Source organism: Dipodomys merriami, unplaced genomic scaffold (genome assembly GCF_024711535.1).
Source record: "Dipodomys merriami isolate MVZ:Mamm:240054 unplaced genomic scaffold, mDipMer1.0.p SCAF_125, whole genome shotgun sequence".
NCBI classification, from domain to species: domain Eukaryota; kingdom Metazoa; phylum Chordata; class Mammalia; order Rodentia; family Heteromyidae; genus Dipodomys; species Dipodomys merriami.
Window position 1 is genome coordinate 3,489,522 of NW_027202549.1, and position 17,505 is coordinate 3,507,026.

The 17,505-nt window shown below is 44.9% G+C and overlaps 1 protein-coding gene across 3 annotated transcripts in view; it reads right to left on the reverse strand.

The window, feature by feature from the left end:
- LOC138824087 (inositol hexakisphosphate kinase 1) overlaps window positions 1-16,568 on the reverse strand; it is a 28,349-nt gene extending 11,781 nt beyond the window's left edge. For 2 of the 3 annotated variants that reach the window (XM_070017797.1, XM_070017795.1), the window contains exon 1: window positions 16,483-16,568. The gene's annotated coding sequence lies outside the window, so the exon portion shown is untranslated. Of the gene's footprint in view, window positions 1-16,223; window positions 16,314-16,482 lie in introns of those variants that run through there. The other variant, XM_070017796.1, reaches the window with a different exon arrangement.
- Between the last annotated feature and the right edge of the window lie 937 nt (window positions 16,569-17,505).

Sequence of the window (17,505 nt, forward strand, 5' to 3'; positions counted from 1 at the left end):
AGAATAGCTCCAGGAGCTTCTCCTCCTCTACCCATGATTCCTATCCAAGTAGAGCAGAAGGCTCCCAGCCAGCTGAATGCTAAGGAATCTTCCAACTTCAAGGTACGAAAGCCCAGAAGCCATTCCTTTGTGTTATAGAAGCATTAAACATAAATAAAGAGCTGGGTGCTGGTGTCTCACCTTTGTAATCCTAGCTACTCAAGAGGCTGAGACCTAGGATTGAAGTTGTAAGGCCAGACACAAAAGTCCAGACTTTATCTGCAATTAACCAGCAAAAGAGCTGCATGTGGAGGCTTAGCTCACGTGATACAGTACCAGTGTGAGCAGAAAAGCCAAGCCCTACACCAGCACACACCCCCAAAAAGAGGATGGGTTTATATTTTTACAGATGATACTTTTTTGGGGGTGGGGGTGCCATCCTGGGGCTTTGTTTGTTTGTTTGTTTGTTTGTTTTGTCGGTCATGGGGCTTGAACTCCGGGCCTGGGCGCTGTCCCTCAGCTCTTCAGCTCAAGGCGAGCGCTCTACCACTTGAGCTACAGCGCCACTTCCGGTTTTCTGGTGGTTTATTGGAGATAGGAGTCTCACGGTCTCTCCTGCCCGGGCTGGCTTTGAACCGCGATCCTCAGATCTCAGCCTCCTGAGTAGCTAGGATTACAGGCGTGAGCCACCAGCGCCCGGCCATCCTGGGGCTTTGATTCAGGGCCACAGCTCCATTTGTGTTTTTTGTTTTGTTTTGGTGGTTAACTAGAGACACGTGTCTCATAGACTTTCCTGCCCAGGCTGGCTTGGAACCATGATCCTCAGATCTCCACCTCCTGAGTACTCTGGATTACAGACGTGAGACAGGGGTGCTGGGCCAAGTTTGTTTCTGTTTTCTTTTTTAATATTAAGCCTTTAAACCAAAAAGCTTCAGAACAAAAAGGTAATGTGGCTTTACAAAGAACAAAGTATGTTGGTCATGTGGCAGAATTCCAAATCAGTAAATAAAGAGAACATAAAATTCCTTTACTCTCAAAAAGTATTTGAAAAAAATTTTTTGATATAAGAAATGCCTAATTAGGGCTGGGAAGGTGGCTCAGTGGTAAGAGTGCTTGCCTTGCATTCATGAGGCCCTGGGTTCAATTCCTCAGCACCACATAAGTAGAAAAAGCTGGAAGTGGCACTGTGGCTCAAGTGGTAGAGTGCTAGCCTTGAGCTGAAGAGCTGAGGGACAGTGCCCAGGCCTAGAGTCCAAGCTCCACGACCAACAAAAAAAAAAGGAAAGAAAGAAATGCCTAATTAAATGCACCTAGACAAGAACAGCAACAATAAAAAGCTTAAAGTATGCAAAAAAAGAACTTAATAAAGATTATTTTGTAATCAAAGATATGAGAAACAAAAGCAAGAAAATTAAGCAAACACAAATAATTTCAATAATCAATGAGCCAGATCAAAGTCCATGTTAAACTTAATTTAGACAAAGGAAAGTATAAGGAATTTTTGGTTCTGCTTTTACTTCTTTAACATAGAAAGTCTTAAAAATGGCACTTAATAAAAAGTCTTGGCAGGACAGGGAAGGTGGCTCAGTAGTAGAGTGCTTGCCTTGCATGCATGAGGCCCTGGGTTCGATTCCTTAGCACCACATAAGCAGAAAAGGCCAGAAGTGGCACTGTGGCTCAAGCGGTAGAGTGCTAGCCATGAGCTGAGGGACAGCGCCCAGGCACAGAGTTCAGGCCCCAGGCCTCATGACCGACCAAAAAAAAAAAAAAAAAAAGTCCTGGCAAATTAGAATCAGCTCTGGTGGCCAAACAAGATCACAGTCTCCACAACAATTCCAAGAATATATCTGGCCAACATATTCTTTAGTCAGGCACAAACAAATGGAAGAGCAGCAGGTATGTACTTACTTAGGCTTAGTTAGAACTCCAAATTCTATGGCCAACATTTATGGCCACAGGTTAATCACTGGGATTTTTTTTTTCCCCCAGGGCTGAGGACTGAACCCAGGGCCTTGCATGCGCCGGGCGGGCGCCCTTCCACTGGGCTAAACCCCCAGCCCCAATCACTGGGATTTTTTTTGGGGGGGGTCCAGTCGTGGGGCCTGAACTCTGGGCCTGGGCGCTGTCCCTCAGCTCTTCAGCTCAAGGCTAGCGCTCTACCACTTGAGCCACAGCATCACTTCCGGCTTTTTTCTTTTTGCTTATGTGGTGCTGAGGAATCGAACCCAGGGCCTCAAGCATGCAAGGCAAGCGCTCTATCACTGAGCCACCTTCCCAGCCCCAATCACTGGGATTTTTAAATGCAATTATTTTTCCTTCTTATATTTTTGTTTGTATAGCTTTTTTTTTTTTTTTTTTTTTTTGGGGTCCGGTCATGGGGCCTGAACTCTGGGCCTGGGCGCTGTCCCTCAGCTCTTCAGCTCAAGGCTAGCGCTCTACCACTTGAGCCACAGTGCCACTTCCGGCTTTTTTCTTTTTGTTTATGTGGTGCTGAGGAATCCAACCCAGGGCCTCATGCATGCAAGGCAAGCGCTCTACCACTGAGCCACCTTCCCAGCCCTGTATAGCTCTTTTGTTTTTGCTGTTTCTGCAATATTTTTTATAAAGTGAAGGATGTCTTCACATTTCACAGGAAATATGCTAACTGCACTCAAGATTTCATAAAAACAGGGTCATAAATATAGTATTATTACCTCTTTTAAAGGTCAATATATCATTCTGTGCTCACAATTATGCTAAGCAAGACCCACAGGACTACTTGGGCTGTGACTTTAACTAGCAAGGTAAAGCATCACAGAATCAGTCAAATCTTGCCTAACCCACTTACAAGTGCTACGTAGGGTCAAATCTGGGAAGCACAGTGTTAGATGGATGCAAGAAATGCTTCTGAAATAAATGAGAACGTCTAAACTGCCACCAATCCTACTGAGGACAAAAGCTAAAGAGAAAGTTTCTATACAACTGGAAGACAGAAGGGACAGTACCAGGCTTGGTCATACTGTAGTTAAACTAAAAATGTAGCTGAGCTTGGTAGGAGCAAACTGACAAGACTAAAGAAAACAAACCCTCAAATGACTTGGGAGAATGTTGCACACACCTCCTCACCAGGGGTGTTTCCCGTCATACAGCTTTTGCATAAAATCTGCTTGTTCTATTGCTGAGCAGAACAATAATTCATACTAAAAACTAATAATTCATACTAATTTCAATTATCTATATACTACGTTTATAAGTGGATTGCTACCTTATACACTAGTGATTTTCATGTATGTCCTACTAGTAAAACACAGATTAAATGTATGTGTGTAAAACACGATAGTGAAAACCCCTTGGTACAATTAATATGTACTAAAAAAAAAAAAAGACAGACAAGTAAAACTGGCTCTGTGGGAAGGGTATCAATGTGGAAGGGGGCACAATAACCCTCCCACAGGGCTAGTTTTACTTTCAAACAGAAAGGGTGAACAAGGAGGCTGGGAAGGTGGCTCAGTGGTAGAGTGCTTGCCTTGCATGCATGAGGCCCTGGGTTTGATTCCTCAGCACCCATAAGCAGAAAAAGCCCAAAGTGGTGCTGTGGCTCAAGTGGTAGAGTGCTAGCCTTGAGATGAAGAGTTGAGGGACAGTGCCCAGGCCCAGAGTTCAGGCCCCATGACCAGCAAAAAAAGAAAAAGGGTGAACGAGGATGAATATGGTCAAAGTTTGCAAATATGTAAACAGAACAGTGAAACATGAAATGCTTTTACCAAGGGAGAGGAGAGCAAGGGAGATATAACATGCACATACGGAAATGTCATGATGAACTCCCCTTTTTTGGGGGGGGGGGTGTGTCCGGTCGTGGGGCTTGAACTCTGGGCCTGTGCGCTGTCCCTCAGCTCTTCAGCTCAAGGCTAGTGCTCTACCAATTGGGCCACAGCGCCACTTCTGGCTTTTTTTTTTTCTTTTTGGTTATGTGATGCTGAGGAATCGAACCCAGGGCCTCGGGCATGCAAGGCAAGCGCTCTACCACTGAGCCACCTTCCCAGCACAACTATATGCTAATAAAAATTGTTTAAAACAATTTACTGCATTATACTAGTGTTTTTCATATACATTCCACTATTAAAAAGGTAAAATATGGAAATAAAATCTTTTACACCCAGGAAAGTTGAAGTTAATCATAAAACTGATCTTTTTAGATTATCTTGGGGCCTCATTTTAATTTCCTCAAGGAAAGGAGAACAATAGAAGGGGTGAGATTGATTGGACTATAATGTAAATGTGTGGAAATGTCACAATGAAACCCCAACCATATAACTAATATATACAAATATACTAATATACACACATATTAATGGTTACTAATTTAGAATAAGAAAAATCCCCAGCCCCATATCTACTAAAAAGAGAATGGGTTATCAAAAATCTTCCCAAGTGCCAGGTGCCAGTGACTCATGCCTATAATCTTAGCTACTCAGGAGGCTGAGATCTGAGGACAGCCTAGGCAGGAAAATCTGTGAGATTCAAAGTGGTACAGCACTAGCCCTGAGCAAAGAGCTCAGGAACAGCACCCAAGTAATAAATTCAAGCCCCACGACCAAAAAAAAAAAAAAAAAAATCTTTCCCAAAGGAACTCTTGCCTGACACTGGTTATCAATTCCTGAACTTTGGAAGGTGGGAACAGGAAGATTACAGGTCAAGCCTAGCATTGAGATTATCCTAAGTGTCATATAAGACCCTGTCTCAAAAAGAAATAAACAGTAAGTTTAAAAAAAAAATCATGAAAAAAAATCACAGCCAGGTGCCAGTGGCTCACGCCTATAATCCTAGGTATTCAGGAGGCTGAGATCTGATGATCATGGTTCAAAGCCAGCCCAGGCAGGAAAGTCTGTAGAAAACCTGAAGTGGCACTGTAGCTCAAGTGGTAGAGAGCTCACCTTGAGCTGAAGAGCACAGGGACAGTGTCCATGCCCAGAGTTCAAGCCCCACGACTGACAAAAAAAAAAAAAAAAAAAAAAAATCACATGGAGCTGTGTGGCAGATGGGAGGACTCAATATTGCTAAAGTGTCAATTCCCTCCAAAAACTTAATAGATTCAGTAGAATCTGAATGCCAGCAGACTTCTTTCCAGAAACTGGTAAATTAACTTTAAAATGTATATAAAGCATACAATGAACTTAGGAGAGGAGAGGAGAGGAGAGGAGAGAGGAGAGGAGAGGAGAGGAGAGGAGAGGAGAGCAGAGTGAGCGAGCATGCTAAGCATATGTTCTACTTCTAATCTACATGCCTAACCCTGCTCCCCAATCCCCTTTCCCTTCCTTCTCCTTCCCTCCCCTCCTTTCCTAGAAGTACAGGAACTTGAATCCTGGGCCTTGCATATGCTAGGCAAGCAAAAGAATCTGGAATATTCAAATCAATGCTGATAAAAGGGATAAAACTGAGCAAGGCACTAGTGGCTCAGGCCTATAATCCTAGCTACTCAGAAGGCTGAGATCTAAGGATTGTGGTTTGAAGCCAGCCCAGACAGGATACTTCGTGAGATGTTTATCTCCAATAAAGTACTCAAAAAAAAAGTACTCAAAAAAGTCAGAAGTAGTACTGTGGCTCAAGTGGTAGAGCACTTGGCTTGATCAAAAGAAGCTCAGGGATAGCGCCCAAGCTCAGAGTCCAAGCCCCTAGGACTTTGGGTGTGGGGAGGTGCAGGATGTAACTGGATGATTTATACTACTGACTCCATGATTTGCTATAAAGCTACAGTAGTGGGTTACTGGGAAATGAGATAAATAGATTAGTGGAAGAGAATAGTTATTCCAGAAATAAGCCTACACTTACACAGTCAATTGTTGTGTGCATGTGCCTGTGTATGTGTGTGTGCACATGCACACAAGCACACACATGCACACACAGGTAGTGGGTCTTGAACTCAGGACCTCAGGTTCTCCCTTGGCCTGTTCATTCACCACTTGAGCCACCTCCACTTGTGTCTTTTTGCTGGTTAAGTAGAAATAGGAGTCTCATGGATTTTTCTGCCCCTGCTGGCTTCAAACTATGATCCTCAGACCTTAGCCTCTTCAGTGGCTAGGATTATAGGCATGAACTACTAGCACCCAACCTAGTACCTTTAAACTGTTTCAAATTTTTGACATTTTTCACTTCCTATGTAGTGCCCTCTTCCCTACAGGATAGGCTAAAGTGAAAAACGTGACAGCAAGCATGGTAGAACATGCCTGCACTCCCAGCTACCCTGAAGGCTGAGGCAAGTAAGAGGATCACTGAGCCCCAGGTGTAAAGTGATTGTCTACCAAGCCCAAAGCTCTGGGAAAGGAAGGAGAGGGGGATAATGAAGAGGAAATAAGGGAGGGAGGAAGAAAAAGTGAGATGACTATGTAACTTGGTTAAGAAGGCACCATAGTTTCTTCTGTATCCTGTTTTAGATCATTTGCCCAAGAGGTGAAACTCATGTCATAGGACATCCAAAGAAGCTCCAGTGCAGGTACAAAAGAACTGAGCCCTCCAGCCAACAGCCAAGTAAATCTTAAAAAAGACCCTGTGGCTGCAGGCAAACCTTCGATGTTTACAGCCTGAGAAGGCATCTTGACTGCAGATTTCTTGAGCCAGACCACTCTGCTAAGCCATTCTTTTTTGGGGGGGTGAGGGTGGGGGTTAGTCATGGGGCTTGAAGTCTGGGCATGGGCACTGTCCCTGAGCTCTTCAGCTCAAGGCAAGTGTTCTACCACTTGAGCCATAGCACCACTTCTGGGTTTTCTGGTGGTTAATTGGAACTAAGAGTCTCATGGACTTTCCTGCCTGGGCTGGCTTTGAACCATGATTCTCAAATCTCAGCCTCCTAAGTAGCTAGGATTACAGGCGTGAGCCACTGGGGCCTGGCTACATTCTTGAATTCTTAACCCTCAGAAACAAAGGTTTGCTTTTTAAATGGCTACATTTGGGAGTCAATACTAAATACAAAAACAACAAAGCAATGTTGCTGGCACTGGAACAAGTAGATAAAATCCTTGTGGAGAAGATAAATCTCAATTGCAATTTCATACATCAACATAGATTAATTCAGGGACTGGAATGTGGCTTGTTTAGCATGCATGAAGCCCTCAGTTTGATTCCTTAGTACCACAGAGATAGAAAAAGTCGGAAGTGGCACTGTGGCGTAAGTGGTAGAATGCAAAGCCTTGAGCAAAAAAAAAAAAAAAAAAAAAAAAAAAGCTCAAGAACAGTGCCCAGGCCTTGAGTTCAAGTCCCAGGACTGGCAAAACAAACAAACAAAAAACCCAAAGACTAATTCAAGATGAATCAGAGATGTAAATGTAAAAGCTAAAACTATAAATTGAAGTGAAAACCAAAAGTTGTGGTGCTGGGAAGGTGGCTCAGCAGTAGAGTGCTTGCCTTGCATGCATGAGGCCCTTGGCTCAATTCCTTAGCACCACATAAACAGAAAAGGCTGGAAGTGGTGCTGTGACTCAAGTGGTACAGTGCTAGTCTTGAGCTGAAGAGCTAAAGGGACAGCACCCAGGCCCAGAGTTCAGGCCCCATGACCACCACCACCAACAACAACAAAAAAACCCACAACTAAAATTAAAACCTCTAAACCAGGTACCTACTGATTATAATCCAACTACTAAGGAGGTTGGGATTTAAGAGAATTGTGGTGCAAAGCTAGCCTAGACCAAAAAAAGTCCATGAGGAAATTCCATCTCCAAAATAACCAATTAAAAAACCTGGCTGGCTAGGCACCAGTGGCTCATACATGTAATCCTAGCCACTCAAAGAATCAGATATCTAGAAGATGGCAATTTGAAGCCAGCTGAGAAAAAAAAGAAAGGAAAAAAGCCTGAGACTGTGGTCTCCCACCTCCATTTACCTAGAGGTCTCACATGGTAGACTATCAGCAGGGAGCAAGAAAGCTGAATGACAGCACACAGTATTGAGATCAAACCCTGGACAGACAAAAAATAAAAAGTAGCTAAGTATGGAGGTGTATGCCTATCAGTCCCACTGTGAAGCAGGATCTTATTTCAAACAGTGGCTGAAGTGATGGAGTACCTGTCTAGCAAGTATAAAGCCCAGTACTGTACTGCCCCCCAAATTTTGCCCACTTTATACATGTTTTATGTCCCCCAAAGAGTTATCTGAAAAGAAATTGTTTTTCTTTTCATTTTAAAAGAAAATTCTAACATGGGCTAGTGTTCTATGTAGCCAAAACCTTGGTTATCAGAATTCTCATGTAAAGCTTCTCATACCAAACACTGGGGGCTCATACCTGGAATCCTAGCTATTGAGGAAGCTGAGACCTACAGGATAGTAGTTTGAGGCAAGACAAGACAGAAAATCTTCAAGATACCATCTCCAAAATAGCCAACAAAATATTGTACGGCGGGTGTGGCTCAAGTAGTTGAGCCTCAGTCACAAGCAAGCAAGTGAAAGTGCAGTCAATTTAAAAGCTAGTAACTGACTCTCATCCCCCTAAAAAAAGTTTCCCACATTTCATTTCCCACATTTCTTAAGGAATTAAACTAATTATTAAAAACGGATGAAATTTCATGTTTCTGAAGTTCATCCATATTGTAACGTGTCAAAACTTGTTTATTGCAGAATAATACTCCATTTTTGTCCATACCATATTTTATTTATTCATCAGTTGACACTGATAAGCTAAATCCAAATAAAAATTTTGGAGATGAGATCAGAGAAGATTTTTCTAAGTGCTCAACAAAACACAGTCCCTATTGGGATCCAGCAAAGATGTGAACATACATTACCAACAAAATTCATTTACAATGCCTCCTACATAAAGTAACTTCAAACCATAACAAGTCTTTTATCACCTTTCATAAAAGAACCAAAACCAGCCAGGCACTTTGGCTCATGCTTGTTTTCCTAGCTACTCAGGAGGCTGAGATCTGAGGATCACAGCTCAAAGCCAGCCTAGGCAGGAAAGTTCATGAAGTAGAGCTGTAGGTCCAGTAGTAGAGTACCAGCTTTGAGCACCAAAGCTCATCACCCTGAGTTCAAGCCCCAGGACCAGCAAAGAAAAAAGAAAAAGAACCAAGATATCTTAAATTTTCCCACCCAGAACCCAATCCTATTGTAGAAGAAATGAAAATCTGCATTTAAAAATCACTGCAAAAAGCTGGGTACCACTGGCTCATGCCTGATTTGGCTATTCCAAAGGCTGAGACCTAAAGGATCAAAGATTAAGGCCAGCAGAGCAGAAAAATCTGCAAAACTTCCATCTCCATTAGCCAGCAAAATGCTAGACTTGAGAGGCATGGCTTAAGTGGTACACAGTATGCCACAAACAAGCCAAAAGCCAAATGAGAATGTGAGACACTGAGTTCAAGCCCCAGTATTGACACCCCAAAAAATAGCAAGTACAAAAAAGCAGGCTTGATGGTTCATGCTTATAATCCTCACTACTCAGGAGGCAAAAGATGATGCCAACCTAGGCAAAAATTAATTTGTGAGATCGCTATCTCAACCAATTTTTTTTTTTGGTCGGTTGTGGGGCTTGAACTCTGGGCTGGGCATTGCCCCTCAGCTCTTCAGCTCAAGGCTAGCGTTCTATCACTTGAGCCAGTGTGCCACTTCCGGTTTTCTAGTGGTTATTAGAGATAAGAGTCTCACTGATTTTCCTGCCCAGGCTGGCTTTGAACCTCGATCCTCAGATCTGTCTCCTGAGTAGCTAGGATTATAGGCATGAGCCACCAGCACCTGGCCCTCAACCAATTTTTTTAAAAAGTCGGTCATGTACCTGTTATCCTAGCTACATGGGAAGCATAAACAAGGGAGGCATAAGCAAGGTCATATGTTTATGACCCTTAGGCAAAAAGATCCTAGAGGTTGAAAGCATGGCCCAGGTGGTAGAGAACTAGCCAATAAGTGAAAGCGTCAGGTATCAAGTTTAAGTCCTCAACTCAGACCAAAAAAAAGCGAGACCCTATATAGAAAATAAGGCAACAGGGCTGGGAAGTTGTCTCAGTGGTAGAGCGCTTGCCTTGCATGCCTCAGGCCCTGGGTTCGATTCCCCAGCACCACATAAGCAAAAAGAAAAAAGCCGGAAGTGGTGCTGTGGCTCAAGTGGTAGAGCACTAGCCTTGAGCTGAAGAGCTAAGGGACAGCGTTCAGGCCCAGAGTTCAGGCCCCATGACCAGTAAAAAAAATAAAAAAAATAAAAAAAAATAAAAAAAAAGAAAATAAGGCAACAAGACTCAGAGAACTGGGGAGTGGCTCAAGAACAGAGCATCTGCTTAGTAAGTATGATGCCGAGTTCAAATCCCAGTACTATTTTTTTAAAAAGTATTAAAAAATAATCAGTGAAAAGGCAGACTCAGTGGCATTAGCACACAAAATACCTGTTTATTTTCTAGCACCAAACCAGAGACAGATTACTAGGTAGTCTTTCCCCAGCTCTACCTATCACTGCTCCTTAACTGTGTCAGGGCAGCAGAAAATAGGAGGGAAACAGTAAATTAATTGTATCAACACAAGCCCAAAACTCAATCAAAAAGAGAACCTTCCTTAGAATATCGAAGGAGGGGGTAACAAATTCAAAAAGAAATGTACTCACTACCTTACGAATGTAACTGTAACCCCTCTATGTGTCACCTTGACAATAAAATTTTAAAGAAAAAGTATTACTACACCATGCCAAGATCGTTTAATTTGCTGTCAGAGTCATTTTAGCAAGGAAAGAAAGTGGGCCACACGGCCCAAATTTTGTTTTGTTTTTAGGCCTTAGTTCTGCCCTTTGGGCAAGTTCTGCAGCGCTAAGGATGGGCCTCCCTCCACAAGGCACTAGAGACAACCTACGCACGCACTTCAGGCACAGTAAGAAGTAGGAATCAGCAAATCTTCATTTCTACTTGTCCACTTCAGCCATTTCCCTGTTTGATTACAGATGTGTCCAACTCACACATCTCATATTTGACAGGGGACTGTTATCTTACATCTTGAATATAAAAGACACAGAAAGAGAGCTAGATGCCAGTGGCTCACACCTTGCAATCAATCTCAGCTACTCAGGAAGCTGAGATCTGAGGATCGAGGTTCAAAGCCAGCCTGGGCCATGAGCCTCTTCTCTCCAATACACTACTCAGAAAAAGTCAGAAGTTGGAAGTGGCGCTGTAGCTCAAGTGGTAGAGCGCTCGCCTTGAGTTGAAGAGCTGAGGGACAACGCCCAGACCCAGAGTTCAAGCCCTACGACCGACAAAAAAAAAAAAAAGAAAAAGTCAGAAGTGGCATTCTGGCTCAAGTGGTAGAGTGGTAACCTTGAGCACAAAGAGGCTCAGAGACATCGCCCAGGCTGAGTTCAAGAAAAAAAAAAAAAAAGGTACAGAAAGAAATTAGGTCCTATCAGAAAAAAACCAAAAAGTTATTATTTTTTAAGCAGTATTTGAACTCAAGAGCCTCAAGCTCACAAAGCAGGCACTCTAGTACTTGAGCCATGCCCCTAAGCCATTTTTTACTTAGTTTTCAGGTAGGGTAACACTGACCTACTGACTCTAATCCTTCCTATGTAGGTCTCCCACATGGCTAAGATCACAGAGGTGCCCCACTATGACTGGCTTTTTGTTGAAATAGAGCCTCAAATTGAGATCATTCCAAACTCCACTTCCTAAGTAGCTGAGATATAGAAGTACACCACTATATCTGGCCAAAAAAAATTATTCTTACACAAAACTATGAACACTATATACATGTATGTGACTATATCACAATGAAATCCCTTGTATTGGTATTTCAAAAGGAAAAGAAGCCAAGTATGGAGACACTTGTCTGTAATCTCAGCACTTGGGAGGCTGAAAGAGGCCAGCCTGGATTATGTAGCAATACACACTGGTTAAAAAAAGAAAGAAAAAAATAGAGCAAATACTATTGTTTTGCTGCCTAAGGGCCATAATGCTTTGTGTTATTAGTTTAAGGAGGGAACAGAATATCCCCAGACTAAAACGTTCTAAGTGTGTCTTACAATGAAGATAGGCAGTACCTAATATGGACTCTGGATATAAAGAAAAGTAAAGGCACAGGGCATCCCAAACAGGGGCAAAGGTCATGAGTAGAGATTAAGAATGGAATGGTTAGCCGGGCGCTGATGGCTCACGCCTGTAATCCTAGCTACTCAGGAGGCTGAGATCTGAGGATCGCAGTTCAAAGCCAGCCCAGGCAGGAGAGACCGTGAGACTCCTATCTCCAATAAACCACCAGAAAACCGGAAGTGGCGCTGTAGCTCACGTGGTAGAGCACTCGCCTTGAGCTGAAGAGCGGAGGGACAGCGCCCGGGCCCAGAGTTCCAGCCCCACGACCGACCAAAAAAAAAAAAAAAGAAGAATGGAATGGTTATTGAGAAGTGGAATAAAAAGCCTAGGGAAGAGGGTTTGAGCTGGCTGGGCCACAGCTCCTTGAATGTCACATTATAATGGACACCAGTTCTCATTCCACAACCCCACAGAAGCTCCTGTCTTCAGATAGGATCCTATGTCTGTTAAGTTCCTACTTGTTGCCCATAATAGTCAAAAGTACTAAGCTATACAGGGTGATTAACACCTATAATTCTAGCACTCCAGAGGTAGAGGTAGGAGGATCCTAAGTTGAGGTCTGCCAGGGATAACAAAGCAAGTTCCAGAGCAGCCTCCAACACATGACAACAAAAACAGGTTGTTTCCAATTCTAACACACTACTGCATTTCCTTTAATCAAATTGACAGTGAGATCTTGCCTTGAAAATCAAAAGTGCTGAAGTACACAGGTAAATTCTGCAAAGATAAAGTGGCTACTATTATAACAAGTTTCATTCATTTGCACTTAAAAATGCTCAGTGCATAAGTATTGTTATTCAATGCCTTTGGGCACCTGTTTAAGCATCATCAACTACTCATAAACATTCATGAGGTAGTGAAAGCATTAAACAAAGACAATAAAGTTCCTGGGTATTTTGATTTCCTTAGGACAGTAGTTCTAATATAGGGCTAGAGCAAGTATGGATGTTAAAAGGCCCTTAAATTTCCTAAAACTGTATGCCAAAGCAATTGGTAAGAACTAAGGACAGACTATTTTTTCTTCTCTTTTTGTATTTTAAAGGAATCCAACATCCAAAATAGGGCTCTAACTTAGAATTACTGCTATTTTAGCAAAAATAGCTACCTTAACTTCTTAAAAGAACAAAAAGGCAGGAAAGGTTGGTTTGGGACAATTTTGAGAAGCTCCTAACATTTAATATCTCCCCTTAAGGACTACCCAAAGGGAAATGATGTTACCTAGGTCAAACTTCCCTAAAGAAGGGCTAGGAATGTGGTAGAGTGCTTGCCTAGCATGCATGAAGCCCTCGGTTCCATTCTTTAGAACCATATAGTGGTAGAGGGCTAGCCTTGAGCAAAAGCAGCTCAGGGACAGTGCCCAAGCCCTGAGTTTAAACTCCAGGACTGGCACAAAAAAAAGTGGAAAAAAATTAAAACCCTTCACTTAAAGGTTTTTTTAAAAGTCAGTACTAAGTTAGGCACTGATGCTGAGATCTAAGAATTGCAGTTCAAAGCCAGCTGGGGCAGGAAAGTCCATGAGAATCCTACCTATAATTAACCACCAAAAAAGCTACTCTTATCCACAATAACTACCAAAGAGCCTGATGTGAAGCTGTGGCTCAAGTGGTAGCGTGTTAACTTTGAGCAAAGATCAGGGGCAATGTCCAAATGTCCAGGCCCTGGGTTCAAGCCCCAGGACTGTTTCCATCTCCCATCCCCATGGGGGGGGGGGGCGGGGAGGGGGGAGCTAATACTGCAAAATAATTTTTAAAGATTAAAAAACACCTTGTGGAGGGCAATAAAATAAAGATCATTCAATTTCTCTTTCTTCTCAAGCATAAAATCAGGCAAACAGTAACAAGCTACCTGCCTCTTCTGGTTTCAGCATCTGCTTTCCAAAAGAATCTTCAAAACAAGCTGGTTTCTTTTCAAATTAAACATTCAGAGATGACATGACCCTAACTGAAACGAACAGAGTATTTGTTGCTTCATCTCTTAGTCATTTCATGCAGGTTTTGTATAATGATACACAATATGCCTATGTGGAGATGCCGAGGGAAATGTGTTTTTGCCAGGTGCCGGGTGGCTCATGCCTGTAATCCTAGCTACTCAGGAGGCTAAGACCTGAGGATCGAGGTTCAAAACCAGCTTGGGCAAGGAAAGTCCACGAGACTCATCTCCAATTACCTATGAGAAAACTGGAAGTGGTGCTGTGGCTCAAATGGTAGAGCGCTGGCCTTGAGCTGAAGAGCTGAGGGATAGTGACCAGGCCCAGAGTTCAAGCCCTAGGACCAACCCAAAAAAAAAAAACAACCCAAAAACAGAAATGTGTTTTGGAACTGAAAAGAAGCCTTTCTAGCTGCATAATGTGCCTGGGATCTCCATCTTCCGCCTCTTGAAAGAAAGAGACCTAACTCTGTTTTTACAGAGCCTATTAATACCCTTAGTATTGTTAAAACTTAATTTGTCAGCTAGGTGCCAGTGGTTCATGCCTGTAATCCTAACTACTAAGGAGGCTGAGATCTGACAACTGAAGCTTAAAGCCAGCCAATGCAATACAGTCTGTGAAATTCCTATCTCCAATTAACCACCAAGAAAATAAGAAATGGAGCTGTGGCTCAAGTGGTAGAAAACTAGCCTTGAGAGGGGGAAAAAAAAAAAAAACTCAGGGACAGCCCTCAGGCCCTGAGTTCAAGCCCTAGGACTGGTACACCCCGCCCCCCCCCCCAAATATTAATTTGTCAGTTCAAGATTATCCAGAGCAAAAACAAGTATTCCTCCCCCCCAATTCTAATACACTCCTAGAGTATTACACTATCAAATACACTCCTAGTGTATTAGAAGAGATCAAATTAGTCCAGTTACCATCACAGTTACTCTCTTAAAGAATATGTTGCCGGGCGCTGGTGGCTCACGCCTGTAATCCTAGCTACTCAGGAGGCTGAGATCTGAGGATCGTGGTTCAAAGCCAGCCCGGGCAGGAGAGACCCTGAGACTCCTATCTCCAATAAACCACCAGAAAACCGGAAGTGGCGCTGTAGCTCAAGTGGTAGAGCGCTCGCCTTGAGCTGAAGAGCTGGGGGACAGCGCCCAGGCCCAGAGTTCAAGCCCCACAACCGACAAAAAAAAAAAAAAAAAAAGAATATGTTGTGCGGGTTTGTGCTTGTAATCCTACCTACTTAGGAGGCTGAGCTCTTAAGGAAAAGGAAAGTGATTCAAATGCCAGCAGGAAAGTCCCTGACACTTATCTTCAATTAACCACCAAGCAGCTGGAAGTGGAGCCGTGGCTGAAGTGGAAGAGTGCTAACCCTGAGCAAAAGAGCTCAGTACAGCACCCAGGCCCAGTCAGTTCAAGCCTCAGGACTGGCACATACACCCACTCTCGCGCATTCGGGCCCACACACACAAAGACACAGCAAAAACCAAAAAGTGATGGTCGGGCACCCAAGTAAAATTTCAGTATTATGGCCCAGTGGTGGCGGTGGTGGCTCATACCTGTAATCCTAGCTACTCAGGAAGAGGTTGAGATCTGAAGATGGAGGTTCAAAAGACCAGCCCCGGCAGTAAAAGCCCACGAGACCCTCATTTCCAATTAATCACTCCCCAAAAAATAAAGAAATAAAAAAGCCAGAAGTGGAACTGTGGCTCAAGTGGTTGAGGCCCTAGCCTTGAGTACAAAAACTCAGGGCCAGAGCCTAGGCCCAGAGTTCAAGCTTCAGGACCCGCACCAATATATATATATATATATATATATATATATAAAATTATATCTTATATATATGCACACACACATATACGTGTATATACACACACATATATACATATATATGCACACACATATATACGTATATACACACACATACATATGTGTATACATGTATATATACACACCTATGTGTATACGTGTGTGTGTGTATATATGTATGCAGCAAACGGCTCCACAGAAGGGGAGGCCTTGGGAAGAAGGTACCACGAGGTTCTTCAACCAGCAAGAATCACAGGGCCGTGACACCAGCCCGTCTGGTTCTCGAAGCTTTTTCTTTTTGTTGTTTTTTTGTTTTTGTTTTTGTTTTTGGGGGCCTGTTGGATCTAATCTTAAGTCTCTAGCGGCCTGAAAATGAACTCTGGACTGATGATATCTAAGAAAGAGAGAAGCGTCATCTCCCACCCCCCCCCCTCCGGATCCCAACACCCCGGAGCAGGACCCCCACCAGGCTGACACGGAAAACGTTCCCAGACCTGCGGGGTCGGCGGGGCCCGGCGATTGCGGTCGGACAGAGCTGTTTTCCCGCTCCCTCGCGGGGCGGCCGGCCCTTCGGAGCACGGGGCTCTCCGACCTCCACCCAGGCTGCCCTCCTGGCCTCGGTGCCAGCCTCGCCCGAGGGGTGTTCCCGCGGCGCTCGGCCGGCCTCCCGCGCGCCGACTCCCACCCCGCGCCCGCCGCCACCCTCCCCGCGGGCGTCGGGCGGGTCTAGCGGCCCCGGCTCCTGTCACTCACCGACCGGGCCCGGGCAGCGGGTGCCCAAGGCTCCCCACGGGAGCTGGGCCCCCCGGGCCTCCAGGTTTCGGCCCGCCCCCTGGCAGGCAGCGCAGGTGGCTGAGCCCCCGCAACAGCGGCCCCGCAGCGGCCGCTCGGTCCAGCTCCCGGCGCTGCCCACTGGGTACAGATCAACAACAAGATGGCGGCCAGCCGAGGGGGCGGGGGCCGGGCGTCATAGTAACCAGGAGGGCAAAGAACCCGCCCCCGACTGAGGGGATTCCCCAATCAACAGCTTCTTCTCCCGAATCCTGGAGGACCGCTTCCCACGGACAGGTCAGTTGGTCCGTCAGTCACAGCCTGCCTCTCACGCCCCGTGCCGAATGCCCGGGGCACGTGACTGTGACGGCACGGGTTGGCGCATGCGCCGCGTTCTTGGAGTGTGCGGGCGGCGGCGCAGCTTCGGCTTGGTTACACGCAGGCCCGCGCGCGCGCGCCCTTGGCTTCACGGGTCTGCGTAGCTCGCTGGTGCTCAGCCCGCAACGGCTTGTCACCCTGGCGCGCCCATTTAGCCAGCCGTGAGATGTATTGACTTTCTTTGTCTCTCACCCTTAGGGTTGACCCTCGTTCATTGGGGTGCGCAGAAGAGAGGCCTGGCCAAGGTCAACTCAGTCCCTGGAAGTGGAGGTAACTGGGTCTCGAACCTCCTCCAGAGTGTCAAGAGCCTCTTCCTGGCGTCTTCCGTCCCTCGCTGATCCCGATCTGCAGCTTTGGGCCTCAGGCCCTTTGCCCCATGCTTGTTCTGCCAGGGGATGCCTGGCACACAGCGGATGCTCCCTTTTCTCTGCCCCCAGAGAATCTTGCCTTGAGTTTCTTTGATGGCATCTTTTGCCCTGAACTATCCCCACCTGTCCCCAAAGTGGATTGGATATCAAGGTGGTTATCATCCGTGTTCTCCAGAGCCACGCCAATTGCAGTCACGTGGCTTGATCTCACATCCAGATGCCCCTGCTGGCTAACTCTTGAGAATTTGGAGGCCTAACT